We start from the raw sequence: 16407 nt of genomic DNA, 5'->3' as shown, positions 1-16407 counted from the left end.
GAGAGCAAAGATGGAAGGGAGCCCATCAGGACTGGCACCAGCAGGTCACAGGTAACTTTGACAGGAGGAGGAGGAGGACGCAAGGAAGGGAGCCTGACTCTCCTTTGGGGTGCTAGACAGCTCCTCCAGCTAAGTCCTAAGCCCACTGTTTTCCAGGTTCTAGCTATACCAGTACACCGATATAAGGACTAGCAATTGACACAGCTTTTCTAGAGGACAACTTGGCAGTGTGCATCCAAATATTGAGTGAAGAAATGATGCTGCTGTCAGCGATCTCTGCCCACTTGCCACCCAGCTCCGGCATCTGTTTGGGCTGTCAGTGCTGTAGCAGGAGTCAGTGCCCACAGGAACTTGAAAACAAGTGACTCTCCTTCAGAGGGTGGCGTGTAACTGGGGAGTGTGGTGACTGCCCTCGGAGACGGCAACTGCTGCTGCCCAGCCTGCAGGTGCTGCCCCACGCGGGTGTCCTGAGGGGGAGGCTTCTTTCCACCTTGACAATGAGCTGTCCTTTGCTCTGGTGGCTGTGGTCTTAACTCCACCTGTTTTGATTCACCTTCCGGGGACAGTGCTTCTACTTCAAGGGAAGAGCCATGAGTGGAGTATTGGTTTTATTTTATTTTGAGACAGGGATTCACTGTATTTCCCAGGCTGGAGTGCAGTGGGGTGATCACAGCTCACTGCATCACTGCAGCCTTAACTTTCCAGGCTCAAGTGATCCTTCCTCTCTAGCCTCCAACCGTGCCCAGCTAGTTTTTGATCTTTTGTAGAGACTGGATTTCGCCATGTTGCCCAGGCTGGGAATACTGGTTTTAAACTCCATGGGAAGTCAGCCTGTCTTCGGGACCCTGGGCAAGGGCTGTGTAGGTTGAGAGGATGGGTTTGTGTGGGCACAGACTAGCATACATTGTCTTCTCTGGAAAGGCTACACTTTAGGTTATGGTGTGCTGGGTTAAAGATGGCTGTAAATTGTCAATCCCCTCACTAAGAAGTGGAGTTTATTTCCCTCCTCTTGAGGCTGGGCTGGCCCTGGACTTGCTAAATCAGTAGGACCCAGGGGAAGTGGCACTGTGCCCGTCTCAGGACCTGCCTTCTGAGTCCAGCCTCCTGCCTCCTCCTTCTTTGGGCCACTCCCTCTTCTGACTCTCACTCTTGGAACCCAATGACCATGAGAAGCCTAAGGTACACAAAGAGGCCACACGTAGGCACTGTGATCAGCAGCCTCGGCTCAGCTCCGTACTCACCGCCGGGGCCCACTGCCAGTCAAGTGAGCGGTCACCTGGGATGTGCCAACCCAATAAAGCCTCACATGACCTCAGCCCCAGCTGACATCACATGGGGCAGAAATGCCCACCAACAGAGCCCAATCAGCACCCAGCCTTTTGAGAAACGACGCAAGAGTTGCTGGTTTGGGTCACTGAGTAGGGGGATAGTTTGTAGATAACCAGAACTGTTTCAATTCGTATTTTCCATACAGCTGTTTCCCAATTGCTGGAGTAAACTGACAAAAGCAAACTTTAAATTACCCATTAGCGTACATCTGTGTGGCACACAATCCTGCCCACGATCTCCTTCAAGTAGCTCAAGAGGGCTGGCGTTCCTTTGGCCTCTCTGTCTCCTTGTTTTAGGAGCACCCAGTGCAGTGAATGTCACAGGTGTGGGGTGGAGGCCCAGAGGGACTGGGAAAAGCCACCTGGAGAAGACAGGGCCTTCTGCAAATGGGTTAGCAGAGCCGCTGGGGGCGGGGCTGCTTTTACACAGACCCACCCGGCTAAAAGCAGCAGCCTTTTTTTGGTCTCAGTCAGTGTCCATAGGAGAGGGCCCAATGCCAAGACTAGGTGGGCCCAGATGACTACGTTCCCATTCTTTCTTGCACTGAGGGTTATTTTAGTGACATGATATGACACCTGATCCCAGTAACTATGGGGTTGTGGCTTTATTCAGCACCATGGATTTGAGTCTCTGCAGCCTCTGGAGCCCTGTGAACCCTGTTCAGCCCTGTGGCCTGCTCCAAACCCCTCAAAATCTCAGCCCTGAGCTCTTCCAGGGTGGGACCAGGACTTGTTTTGGCTCCTGGATCCTGTGTGGCAGGTTAGGAAGGAATGACAAAAGGCTGATGCGCCTTCCTTTTTGTCTCATGGGAGCTCAGAGAAAATGCCAGTTCACCAGTAGAGTGGGGTCCTGAGGACCAGGGCTTTGAGCTTTAAACAAGTGACTTGGAAAGTTCTGGTTCAACTACGCTGACCAAAGTTCCACTTTTCTTGCTGGGTTTTGATAATGGTTAATACACATGCTTAGTCTCTTCAACTAAAGTGAATTCATTTACAACAGACAAAATTTACTTCAAGCTCAGGCTACTGCCATAACTCTTCACACTTCAGACTTACAGGAATTTCTAGCAAGAGGGTTATGTTGTTTATATAATGTCTGAAACATAAATGATAGCAGGAGGAAGACCCTATTCCTAGGAAAAAATAAAATCAAACAAGGTGGTCTGTGGTGAGTTATACCGTGTGGTATTAATTTCACATCCAGGTTTGAATGATCTCATAAATTGTTCTTTTGATTCGCAATCTCACCCCAGCCTGCAAGACTGAATTATTTCCTTGTACTTCAGACCCCCTGTCTAGTCTGTAATGCAGAACACATTGTGTGTCTTGGCTGGCATGAGTGGGAGAGGACAGATGCCCACAATTGTCTGAGAGCTGTAGGCACTGAGCTCAGCTTTGCATCCTCGAGGGACAATTGGTGATGTTGTTAATGGTGCATTGTCACAATATCAGGTGTGTGTGTGGTGGGGGCAGGATAGAGGATGGCAGGGAGCTCCTAGAACACTTTATACTTTATCTGTGTTTAGACTATGACATCTGCTTCAGACTATTTGGCCCAATATCCGTGGAACAATGGGATTCCCCAAACTTCTACCATACCTCAAATGCGGTTTAGGAGAGGGATCACTCAGAGCTCTGATCTGCACTGGCTTCTGAGATTGCTGCCTGAGGAGCAACACTGACCTATCTGGAGGACAAAGGTGGCTTCCTTGGCGGCAAGAATCTCAGACCCTTTAAGACTAGTGGAAAGGAACAGGCATACAAGAGAATGACCTTCCAGAAATAAAAGCTACATAGATGAATTGTCTCCTTTTCACCCTGCAGGATGCAACAAATCACCCTCCAAAGCTGTGTCATCTTTATTCTAGGTGGAAGAGGGGACACATTCTCCTAACCCAGCACAGAGTGAAGGCTTCCAAAGGGCTGCAATGACCTGACCTCTTACCCACAGGTCAGAGTCAGGCTCACTGGGTGTAGATCATTTGCTTCCTCTGAAATCTGCAAATAAAACAGCCATGCAAGATCTATTGCCTCATCAAAGACTGGAAACTGATCCAGAAACCGTCTTTGCAACCAAAACCATGGCCCTGACTCTTCTCCTGTGACCACCAGTGCATCCTCCAGGGCCCAGGGCCCGACTTACTGACAGCCTGGCTGCAGGAGGGTCATGGCCGTGCCTCACTCAGCCACCCCCGCTGGGTGGTGAGGTGGCTCTGGATTTGGGGTGGTAGCAGTCAGCACATGCCTCTGAGAAGTCTTCTTTTAACCAATGCTTTAGAAAGCCCGAGTTTTATTTAGAGAAAAGTGCTTTTTAGGATTGCTGCTGTTTACACGGTGACCAAACCATTCCAGTTTGCCCAAGACTGAAGGGTTTCCTGGGATATGGGACTTTTAGTACCGAAACCACAAACACCAAGCAAACTGGGACAGTCTACTCGATAGGAGCAGGGGAGAGGAAATCGCAAAGGCGCTACAATTCCGTACAAGCTGCCCTCTAGCTGTGGGCTGTCTGGCCACCCCAGGAAATTTAGGCAATTATTCCCTGTACTCTCCAGTGTGATGAAATCTGAGATTTGGACCCAGGGAACCTATCTGAGTTATTTTGGTGAGCTTTGTCTTCTAAATGGAATAAATGGTGTGTGAAGGCCTGCAGGAAAGTCGGTTATTCACACGGCGGTCTTCCATTTCTTCTTCGAGGGTGCACCTCCCCAAGGCGGCCCACTTTCTACAATCTGGCCAATCACATCAGAAGGCCACTTTGGAGCCTTGCCAACCCAAGTATGTTGTAAGATCGCAAGAGCTGGTCAACAGATTTTCTCCTGCCCGAGGCCATCTAAGTGTCTTTATAGGATTCTGAGTCAGAGACCCAGCTAGGCTTAGTTGCTGGTAGTTTCTTTGCTAAGTCTGGAAAAGATACACAGACTTTAAGGAGTGGAGACATTTGTTTTTGCCCAGAGATGATTTGTCCTACCGGGAAAGAATGCAAAAATCCTCAAGGACAATCTCTTTCTTGTCACGTAGAAGCCTCAAGACAATGCCAGCCAGTTTGGAGCATGTTGTTCTGTGGCCCAGGTTACTGAGGATGGAACATGAGCATCAGAGATGTTCTCACTTAACTACTGTGGCCAAAATCCTGCTTTTCCAGCCTTCAGAACTGTAGGCAGCACAGAGCAGAGAGCAGGGCACGAAGTCCCAAATTGGGGGTGATTGAGAAGCAATTGTAGTAACCACTTGATTCTAGGACAAGAGACTCCCAGCTCTATGCAGTTCTTGTGAAGCTTAACCACTTAACTGAAAAACTAAAAAGTAAAACCAAGATGTCACTGGAGCAGTGTTGGAATGACAGATTCATTTTTCTGCAATTGGAAATTCTAAGAAACTTAAACATTTCATGGCTGTGTCCAGATGTTTTGAGTATTTTTTGGGGAACTAAAATGACTGATAACCTGGTTTACTGTGCTCTGCAAGGGAAGAAGAAGAGTCTTTCAAAACCCAAAACTCCTTACCCTGAAATTCAAAGATCTGTGCCCTGAACATCCTGCAGCCTGATTTTAGGGTACTCCACTCCCCAGGCCCTTCTAGGCCAGGCCAGTTGTCTTTCGGACATGCCTGGCCCTGTCCTGCCCCCAGGTTTTCCTCGCCTCCCCAGCCTAGCATGACTCTCCTCCCCCTGCCCAGTTCTCGCCCCCCATTCCAGGTGCAGCTTAAGTACTGCTTCCTGCAAGAAGCCCTCCTGGAGGCTGGGACCTCTCCCTGCTCTGACATGAGGCTCAGCAGGGCATCCTCATTCATTCTCTCTTTAACAGATGAAGAGCCCCATGTCCCAGGTGTTGTCATTTAAGTAGTCACATGTGTTCATCAGTCCCCCTCACTAGACTGCAAGCTCCTTGAGGCCAAGTGCTTTGTCTTTCGTTTGCTGGAAATATCCAACCAGGTCTGGCCCATAGAAGAAACTGAATTGTGATTGCTGATGTCATTTGATCAAACAGAAACCCCCATCACAGCCAGGTGACACATGCGTCTACTGACTCTGTGACCCAGCAATTCCACACCTAAGTATTTACCCAAGAGAAATGAACACCAAAATGCCCGCACAAGAACGCTCAGAATAGCTTTATTCACAATAGCCAACAACGAGAAACAGTCCACATGCCCATAGATAGGAAGACAGAGAAACATACAATGGCACACTTGTCAATAAACAGGAGCAACTTACAGATACACAAGATACCACAGATGAGTTTCAAGTGCATAACACTGCATGAAGCCTTGCACGAGATAGTGTATGCTGCCTGATTTCATTTATATGAAGTTCTAGAGTCATCAAAACTCATTATGGTGAAAAATAGAACAGTGCTTGCTTCTTGGGGGATGGGGTGGGGACAGTGAGTGGGAAAGGGGCATTCAGGAACTCCCTGAGATGATGGTAATGTTCTGTATATCAGCAAGAGTTTGGGTTTCCCAGTTGTATGCATTTGTCAAACCTTAGCAACTATCTGCTTAAGGTTTGTGCATTTCATCGGAGGCAAATTTTATCTCAAATAAAAAGAAATCACTAACAAATATTGAATATTAGTAACATGAATGGCGAAGGGTACTGATGTCTGCAATTTGCTTTGAAATGCATCAGAAAGGAAAGCTTACTGATGGATGGAGAGAGGGATGGATGGATAGATAAGTGATGGAGGAATCATAGTAAAATGAAGCAAACAAAACAAAGTCACTGTGCTGGCCACACCCTACCCCAAACTACTGCACTTACCTTAAGAGTTGCCACTGTTGGGGAAGGGGAAGCTGGAAGGATGAACGTCTCCTCTGACAAGGATGTAGGGGAGGGGGTGGTATCCTTGAGGGCAAGCAGGCTTCTAAGGGGCCAGGAAGGGGATAGGTGAGGTGGGAGCCATGAGTTTTGCTGTTGGTGAGAAGGATCAGGTCAGGAGTAAAGTTTGGGCTTCAGTCGGGGCCACAGTGGTGAAGGGGTGCACTGGGGGCCTGGCTGGAGGCAGCATGGCTTAAGGCTTTGATCAGCCATTACCCAAAGGGCTGCCTGGTCCCGGCACATACCAGGGATGAAGGAATGTTGATCGAATGACAGGCTGGCTGAGCTCACCCCATCACCGAGTCTACAGCCCTTGAAGTTCATAGTCAAATTCACAGTTCAAAGAACTGTCCTTTCTTAGGAAACACTGATAATCTGAACCACATCTAACCTCATTCCTCCTTTGATAGGGTAACTGAGCTGGTAGATCAGAAGAGAAATTCGGTCCATCTGGATTTCAGCAGAAGTTGCAAACTGGCCGCCCTTGGGCTGAACGCAGCCCACAGATGTGTTGTGTATTTTGTTTGGCCTCCCAGTGTTTTTTTTTTTTTTTTTTTTTAAGTTTACTTTAGTTGCCAAGATTTTAAGATCACATAAAAATCTGGATCTGGCAACCATGGGCCTACCTGACCACAGTTGGCAGGAATGAGGGCAGCAGCCCCCTTGGAGCCTGAGCCTCACTCACTCCTGCCTCCCCACCACGGGCATGGGTGCTCCACCCTTGCATATCATGTCACTTGGTGACAAGATGGAGAAGTCAAGGGTGGTTGATAAAAACACTAAATTAACCTTAATGCAATAAATATTGACTGAGCAGTGTTTTGTTTTAGGGGCAGGATGGAGAACAAAGTTTCTCGGTTCCTTTTCTAAAGGAACTTTGATTCTGGAGTGGTAGACGGTCCAAAAAGGAAAGAAAGAAAAAGAAAAGGAAAAAAAAAATGATTACAAACTGTGATCATTGTCATAAAGGAAAGGGACAGGGTGAAAGAGGAGCTGCGATGGAGTGTAATGTGGGTGGGGAGAGCCTGCCTGCCTTTGCTAAGGAAGTGTTCGTGGGCCAGCATTTTTCAGCTGAGTCCTGAAGGATGCAGAGATGTGGGGAAAGGTGCTGGGGTGGAGGAAAGGCTTTGGGTGGGGCTGCACTTGGGTTGTTTGAGGAGCTGGGCGAAGCCCTGTGTCAAGGGCATTTCAGTGAGAGTGAATCAAGACACGGATGTGGAGGTGGGCTGTGGGTGGGAGCTATAAACCAGGTGAGGAGTTTAGATTTTATTCTGTGTAAATGGGAAAGCGCTGTCCGTTTTGGGGCAAGGGAGAGACATACTAGCTCTACGTTTCAGAAAACTGCTCTTGTTGTCAGTAGGCAATGTAGGCAAGAGCAGCCAGAAGTCTCATTAATAGGCCATTGCAGAATACAGGTGAGAAGTGATGGTGGCTTGGATGGTGGAGGAGAGAAATAGATGCAAGTGCACTTTGGAGGAAGTTGATTTAGCTGGATGCAAGAGAAGGTAGACCTAGGATGCTATCAGTGGCTGCATTGGATACACATTTGTGTAGGAATTTAGACAAAGATTGCTCAGGATAAGGCAGTGCAACCTCAGCTTCTTTCAAAATGCAAGATACTTTTTGGTAGCAGGATGTAACCTAAACAGTTCATTGCAAACAGAAAATGCCTGAAAATTCATGCATATTTTGCATTTTATTCCGTAATGTATCTGTATTCAATCTGATTTATTAAAAATATAAATCTTATAGCATCAATAAATAAACAAGAAAAAGACCCAGATATTCCTCCCAGTGTCACTAGTTAATACTCTGTCAATGGTTTTTAACCTTGGCTGTGCACTGAAACCACTGGAAGAGCTTCAGAAAATGCTAATGCCTGGGCCTCTCTCCCAGAGGTTCTGATTTAATTGTCCTGTGCTGTGACCTGGGCATCTGGATTTTTGAAGCTTTTGTTTTAACTTAAAGGGTCCACGTGCAGGTTTGTTACATGGGTGAACTTGCTTCACAGGGGTTTGTTGTGCAGATTACTTTTGGCACCCAGGTAGTAAGCCTAGTACCCATTAGTTATTTTCCCTGTTCTTCTTCCTCCTCCCACCCCCAATAGGCCACAGTGTGAGTTGTTTCCCTCTATGTATCCATGTGTTCTCATTATTTAGCTCCCACTTATAAGTGAGAACATGTATTTGGTTTTCTATTCCTGCATTAGTTTGCTAAGGATAATGGCTTCCACCTCCATTCATGTTCCTGCAAAGGATATGATCTTGTTCTTTTTTATGGCTGCATAGTATTCCATGGTGTATATATAACAAATATTGTTTATCCAGTCTACCACTGATAGGCATTTAGGTTGATTCCATGTCTTTGCTATTGTGGATAATTTGCTGCAATGAACATACACAATGCATGTGTCTTTATGATAAAATGATTTATATTCCTTTGGGTGTATACCCAGTAGTGGGATTGCTGGGTCAAATGTTATTTCTGTTTTTAGGTCTTTGAGGAATCGCCACAGCGTCTTCCACAATAGTTGAAGTAATTTACACTTCCACCAACAGTGTATAAGCATTCCTTTTTCTCCACGATTGGCATCTGTTATTTTTTGACTTTTTAATAGTAACCATTCTGACTGGTGTGAGATGGTATCTCATTGTGGTTTTGATTTGCATTTCTCTAATGATCAGTGATGTTGAGCTTTTTTTCATGTGATTGTTGACTGCACATATGTCTTCTTTCGGAAAATATCTGAATATATATTTATGTCCTTTGCCCTTTTTTTTTGTTGTTGTTGCTTAGGCTGAAGTACAGTGGCATGACCTTGGCTCACTGCAACCTCTGCCTCCAGGGTTCAAGCAATTCTCGTGCCTCAGCCCCCTGAGTAGCTGAGACTACAGACACCCACCACCATGCCTGGCTAATTTTTTTTTTTTTTTTTGTATTTTTTAGTAGAGATGGAGTTTCACCATGTTGACCAGGCTGATCTTGAATTCCTGAGCTCAAGTGATCTGCCTGCCTCGGCCTCCCAAAGTGCTGGGATTACAGGCATGAGCCACTGTGCCTGACCCCTTTGCCCACTGTTTAATAGGTTGTTTGTTTTTCTTTTCTTGTAAATTTAAGTTCCTTATAGATGGTGGATATTAGACCTTTGTCAGATGCATAGTTTGCAAATATTTTCTCCCATTCTGCAAGTTGTCTGTTTACTCTGTTGATAGTTTCTTTTACTGTGCAGAAGCTCTTTAGTTTAATTAGATCTCATTTGTCAATTTTTGCTTTTGTGTCAATTGCTTTGGCATCTTTGTCATGAAATCATTGCTTGTTCTTGTGTCCTGAATGGTATTGCCTAGCTTGTCTTCCGGGAGTTTTATAGTTTTGGGTTTTACATTTAAGTCTTTAATCCATCTTGAGTTGATTTTTGTATGTGGTGTAAGGAAGGGGTCCAGTTTCAATCTTCTGCAGATGGCTAGCCAGTTATCCCAGCACCATTTATTAAATAGAGAGTCCATTCCACGTTGTTTGTTTTTGTCAGATTTGTCAAAGATTTTATAGTTGTAGGTGTGCGGCCTTATTCCTGGGTTCTCTATTCTGTTCCATTGGTCTATATGTCTGTTTCTGTACTGGTAACATGCTGTTTTGGTTACTGTAGCCCTACAGTATAGTTTGAAGTCGGGTAACACAATGCCTCCAGCCTTGTTCATTTTACTTAGGATTGCCTTGGCTATTCAGGCTCTTTTTTGGTTCCATATAAATTTTAAAATAGTTTTTTCTAGTTCTGTGAAGAATGTCATTGGTAGGTTAATGGGAATAGCATTGAATCTACAGATTGCTTTGGGTGGTATGGCCATTTTCATGATATTGATTCTTCCTATTTATGAGCATGGAATATTTTTCCATTTGTTTGTGTTATCTTTGATTTCTTTGAGCAGTATTTTGTTAGTTCTCCTTGTAGAGATCTTTCACTTCTCTGGTTAGCTGTATTCCTAGGTATTTTATTTTTTTGTGGATTTTTAAAGCTCTCTTGTAACTCTAATGTGCAGCCATGGTGAAGAACCACTCACTAGGGCACAGATTCTCAAAGAAGCGCAACTTTTTCCGGCCCCAACCCAGACTTACTGAATCCAAAATTCAGGGGGTGGAGCCCCCAAGCTACAGTTTAACAAGCCCTCCAGGTGATTCTGATGCCTGCTGAGGTTGGAGAGCCGCTGCTCTTGACTCTGTGCTTCTCAGCTTGAGAAGCTCAGACAGATAGTATTTCATCTGATCCTCACAGGGAAAGGCAGAGTGACTGGTATTGTCACAGGGATTGTCTTTTCCATCTATCAGATGGGTAGATGAAGCAGAGAGAAATTCAGTGATTCGCCAGTCAGTGGGAGATTAGGGACCCAAACCCAGGTCTTCTGAAGGCTGAGGTGAGGACAGTCACTCACAACTACCCTCACCCCCCATGCTACTTCTCGCTTTTGTCAGCTAACAGGTCTGATACAGGGGGCTCCCTGTCAAGGGGTAAACAGAGTCCTGGGCACTGCAGAATGGTGGAGAGATTAGCAAAGTGGCTTGGTAAAAGGGCCAGATAGTAAATAGCTCTGTGGGCTGCAGGGTCTCTCAAAATTCCTCAACTATGCCATTACAGCAAGAATGCAGCCATAGGCAATGCATGCATGAGTGCAGCTGTGTGCCAATTAAACTTTATTTACAAAAGTAGTGGAGGACCAGATTTAGACATAGGACCAGGATTCTGCTCTGGAGTAAGGTCGGCCTAGGTCACACATCTGGGCCAGGCCTCCATTAAATGCCACCCCTTCTCCATGCGCAGTGGTTGTGTGGAGAGCCCAGGAGGCCCTGCTATGTAGTTGCCCAAGGCTAGAAAGTGGTAATGGCTGAAGTTCAGCTACAGGAGGCAGAGATGGCTTTGTGGCTTCCCCTCTTTACCAAGACATTGGGAGATGAGGCTAGTGAGCTCCAAGGCCTGGGCAGGTCATGTAGGTGGTGAGAATAGCCAGACCATTCCCTGCTAGTCCTGCAGAGGCAATGAGTGAGCCAATGAGTTTGCTGTCCAAACCCCATGGCTCATTCATCTGGAAATTATCTTCATGGAAAATTCTGGAACATTATAAAGCCACTGAATGCAGACTGATTGAGATGAATAGTGAGAAGGAACCAGGAGGGGTGCCAGAGGGTGGGTTCTTGGCCTGGTAAAACACACTCCGTTTCAAACCCACAGAATAGTTGCAGGAGTCAGGATCCTGTGCACTTAACCCTGTGATTTCTAAGAAATGCAGCGCAGCTTCCCAAAGAGAGGGCAGTCCCATGGGAGAGACCAATCAAAACATCATGGGATTTTTTTATATGAAAAAAATTATCTTAAAAATATTTGTTTATATATAGATATACATATATATCACATGTGTTTACTTTATGCAGATTACTTATATAATGAAAATCTGTGGCCCCATCACCCAAAGAACTAGGACATTGCCAATAAGGCATAAACCTGATGCTCTTTCCCCATCCAGGAGCCACAGGTCTCCTCCACAGAGGTCATTGTTATCCTAAATTGGGGAGTGTATCACTGTATCACTGCTTTGCATGTATAAAATCATTTGATCCAGCAATCCTATTACTGGATATCTACCCAGAGGAAAATAAGTCATTATACAAAAAAGATACTTGCACACACATGTTTATAGCAGCACAATTTGCAATTGCAAAAATGTGGAACCAACCCAAATGCCCATCAATCAATGAGTGGATAAAGAAATTGTGGTGTATATATATATGTATATAGGTATATAGGTGCATATATATATATATATACACACACACACACAATGGAAGCATATGGCTTACTTTTGCTTGTTCTTGAGTTTTATAAAAATGATATCACACTATTTTATGTAGTCTTCTGATTCTTTTTTTTTCTCTTAACATTTTTAAGATACTTCCACATTGAATGTAGTTGTAGTACATTTATGTTTACTTACGGGTATACCATTCCGTCAATATATCCACTTTTTTGTCAGTGTACATATGTGCAAAGAATAGAATTGCTGATTAGTAGGACCTGCAGATGTGCAAATTCTCAAACAATTACAGATAGTTTTCAAAAATGTTTGGACTTACTTTTACATGCCTATCAGTAATGTATAAAGAGCTCCGCCACTCGGCTGGGCACAGTGGCTCACGCATATAATCCCAGCGCTTGAGGAGGCTGAGGGGGGTGGATCACTTGAGCCCAGGAGTTTGAGACCAGCCTGGCCAACATGGCAAAACCCTATCTCTACAAAAAAATACAAAAATTAGCCAGGCGTGGTGGCACGCGCCTGTAGCCCCAGCTACTCAGGAGGCTGAAGAGAGAGGATTGTTTGAGCCCTGGAGGTTGAGAGTGCAGTGAGCCGTGATAGCACGACATTACTCCAGCCTGAGTGGCAGAGCAAGATGCTGTCTCAAAAAAAAAAAAAAAAAGAATTCCCCATTACCCCACATCCTCTCTGACACCAGGTGTGTGTACGTGCATGTATGTGTATATATATGAAAGTTACAGGTAAGGATGTAGGAATGTTTCTATATGTAAGTATTATTATAAAATATTTCAATCATATAAAAAAAGTAGAGCAAATGAAATATTGAACCCCATATATACCTGTCTTCCACCTTCAGTAATGATCCAATCATGAGCAATCGTTTGTCACCAATACTCCCAATTCCCTCCCCACTGAACTGTGTTGATGTCATATCATTTCATTTACAAATATTTCAGGGTGTATTTCTTAAAAATAAGGACATCTAGAATATAACCAAAATATAATTATCATACCAAAAGTAACAATAATTCCTTATATTGTTAAATATCTAGTCAGTGTTCAAATTTCCTCAATTATTGATACATATTTTACAATTTTATTGTTTGAATCAAGATTCAAATAAGGTCTATACATTCCATTTGGGGTTTGGTTGCTGTGTTAGTTAAAATTTCTATGTTCTCTCTTTCTGTCTCTCCCTTATAATTTATGTGCTGAACGACTGGGGGCGGTGGCTCATGCTTGTAATTGCAGCACTTTGGGAGGCTGAGGCAGCCAGATCACTTGAGGTTAGGAGTTTGAGACCGGCCTGGCCAACATGATGAAACCCCACGTCTATGAAAAATACAAAAATTAGCCAAGTGTGGTGGTGTGAACCTGTAGTCCCAGCTACTCGGGAGGCAGAGGCAGGAGAATCACTTGAACCTGGGAAGCAGAGGTTGCAGTGAGCCGAGATTTCTCTACTGCACTCCACCCTGGGCCACAAAGCAAGACCCTGTCTCAAAATAATGATAATAATAATTTAATTATGTTTATTTTAATGATATATAAAATTATTTTTATTTTAATGATATAATTATTTTTATTTTAATGATAATAATTTAATAATTATATTAAATTAATAATTTAATTATTTTGCTTTATCTATTTATTAAATAAATAATTCTTTATTTATTGAAGAAATCAAATGTGGGAAAATTTTAGCTATTGATTCAGTTCCTAGATTGGCTTTAGGGCTCTTCACAGTTTCTAATTTTTCTTGGGTCATTATTTTTGGTTTCCTATTAATTTGGCCATTTATCCTGGCTTCAATTTATTTCCATACATTCACAATATTTTCTGATTATGTTTTTAATTTTTTGTTCCATTTTTATGTCCCCTTTTCATTTCTGACATCTTTTCTGTTTGCTTTTTCTTCTTGACAAATGACACCTCTAGACAAGTGACAAGAAGTTTGTCACTGTCTTAGTCTGTTCAGACTTTTGTAACAAAATACCATAAGCTCATAAACAACAGAAATTCATTGCTCCTAATACCATTACCATGGGGGCTGGGATTTCAGCATTGAGTGCAGGCTGAGGAGGGGTGGATAAACATTCAGAACACAGCAGTCACTTTAGCTTCTTGGTCTTCTCTACTGTAGGTTTGCTTTGTATTTGCTTTTACTTTTATCATCCTTCTATTTTATTTGGATTTATTTTGTTCTTTTTCCCACCTCTTAAGTTAGACACTTAATTTCCAGCTTTTCTGGTTTTCTTTTCAAGTTTCCACATGCAGCACTGATTTTTTTTTGTTGTTATTTTTGGCTAAGGTTTTTCTTTTTTTTTGATGTGGGGATCATGCTATGTTTCCCAGGCTGGTCTCTAACTCCTGGGCTCAAGCAATCCTTCCGCCTCGACCTCCCAAAGTGCTCAGATTACAGACACACGCCACCGTGTCTGGCTGATTCTGCTTTGCTAATACAAATATTTAAGGCCTAAATATCTCTCTAAGTAAAGCTTTGACCCCATCCCACAAGATCTGCCATCTACTACTATTTTTACTAATTTGTTTAGATCTAAAATTATTTTTCTCTTTATCATTTATATTTTTCTTATTGATTTCTAACTAATTGCAATGAGGAAAAACAAGCAGAAATTCTCTGACATTCATTGAGACTTCCATTACATGATCCATTTGTGCAAATGTTTCGTATTCTTCAGAGGAATCTGTGTTTCCTAATTGGCATAGTGTCCTATATATGTCAGTTAGAGCATCGTTATTTCAGTTGTTCCTATTTTTTACATATATATAGTCTGCTTGATCTATCAATAATTGAGAAATATGTTGAAATCTGCCACTCTCAAGGTGAACTTATAAATTTCTTATAGCTCTATAGGTTTTTGCTTTATATATTTTGAGACTCTAATTTGTACGTTTAAAATTGCTATGTCGTCTTGTTGAACTGAGTCATTATTATCATATACATTTTTTTTGTTTGTTTTGCAATAGTCTCACTCTTTCTTCCAGGCTGGAGTGCAGTGGCGCCATCTCGGCTCACTGCAACCTCCATCTCCCAACCAGCGATTCTTCTGCCTCAACCTCCTGAGTAGCTGGGATTACAGGTGCCTGCCACCGTACCCAGCTAATTTTTGTATTTTTAGTAGAGACAGGGTTTCACTGTGTTGGCCAGGCTGGTCTCGAACTCCTGACCTCAGGTGATCTGCCTGGCTCACCCTTCCCAAGTGCTGGGAATACAGGCATGAGTCATCGTACTCGTCCTCATATATACTTTAAAATGATTTTTGTCCTGATGCTATTTTTTTTCTGACATTAATATGGCTATGCCAGTTTTCCTTTGGTTAGCATCTACCTCGCATATGTTTTTCCATTCATTTCCTTTGAAATTTTCCATGTTCTTTTATTTTAGGTGCATCTCTTGTGAACAACATACAGCTGAATTATTTTTAATTCAATCTGACAATCTCTGTTTTTGTAACTGATGAATGTAATTCATTTCTAGTTACTTTGTTTGGTAGTACATTTGGATTCGTTTCTCCATCTTGCTTTTTAAATGTCTGCGATTCCTGGGGTTTCTATACTTCCTTGTTCTGTTTTATTGAACTTGATATATTTTTTGGTTTAATTAGGTATTTTGGTTATTTCTCTTTTTTCCCCCTACTTTTATTCTTTCTACTAGTTTGGAATTTATATTTTCCTTTGCTATTTTAGTGGTTTCTCTTGGAATATCACAATGCCCATCTATCTTAACAAAGTCTAAAATTAAACTATATTGTACCCTCCCAAATGAATGCAACCGTCTTAGAATGTTTTCCCTCTGATCATCCCTTCCCAATTTATTTGTGGTCCAGGGTCTTTGTCTGTCCTTTTATCAACCATACAAATGTGATATGGCATGACCATTTTTACTATTATTTTTACACATATGTTTTCTGTTTTTCTTTCCCAGCATTCCATCTCAAACTCCTTATGGGTAAACCTTCCTTCTTGCGGAAGCACAGTCCTTGAGATTTAGGTGTTTCTTATTAAATGTCCCCTGCAGTCCACTCTCTTGGGAAAGAGTTTTGCTGGGTACTCAAATGTAGATTTTAACTTATTTTCTCTCAAACCTTAAAAAATATCAAGACCAGGTGCAGCTCACACACATATGTGTGTGTGTGTGTGTGTGTGTGTGTGTGTGTGTGTATGTATATTAGCCAGGTGTGGTGGCATGCACCTGTGGCCCCAGCTACTCAGGAGGCTGCAGTGGGAAGATGCCTTGAGCCCAGGAGGTGGAGACTGCAGTGATCACACCACTGCACTCCAGCCTGGGCAACAGAGTAAGACCCTGTCTCTTAAAACCATTAATTAATTCATTTAAAAAATTGTTGCTCTTATCTGCTGTTATTCTAAATGTCATTCCTTTGTAGATAATCTCTTTTTTTTTCCTCTGGCTGCTGTTAATATCTCCTACTTTTCTTTGGTA

Source organism: Hylobates moloch, unplaced genomic scaffold, assembly GCF_009828535.3.
Source record: "Hylobates moloch isolate HMO894 unplaced genomic scaffold, HMol_V3 SCAFFOLD_9, whole genome shotgun sequence".
Taxonomy (NCBI): domain Eukaryota; kingdom Metazoa; phylum Chordata; class Mammalia; order Primates; family Hylobatidae; genus Hylobates; species Hylobates moloch.
This window is presented reverse-complemented; position numbering follows the sequence as displayed.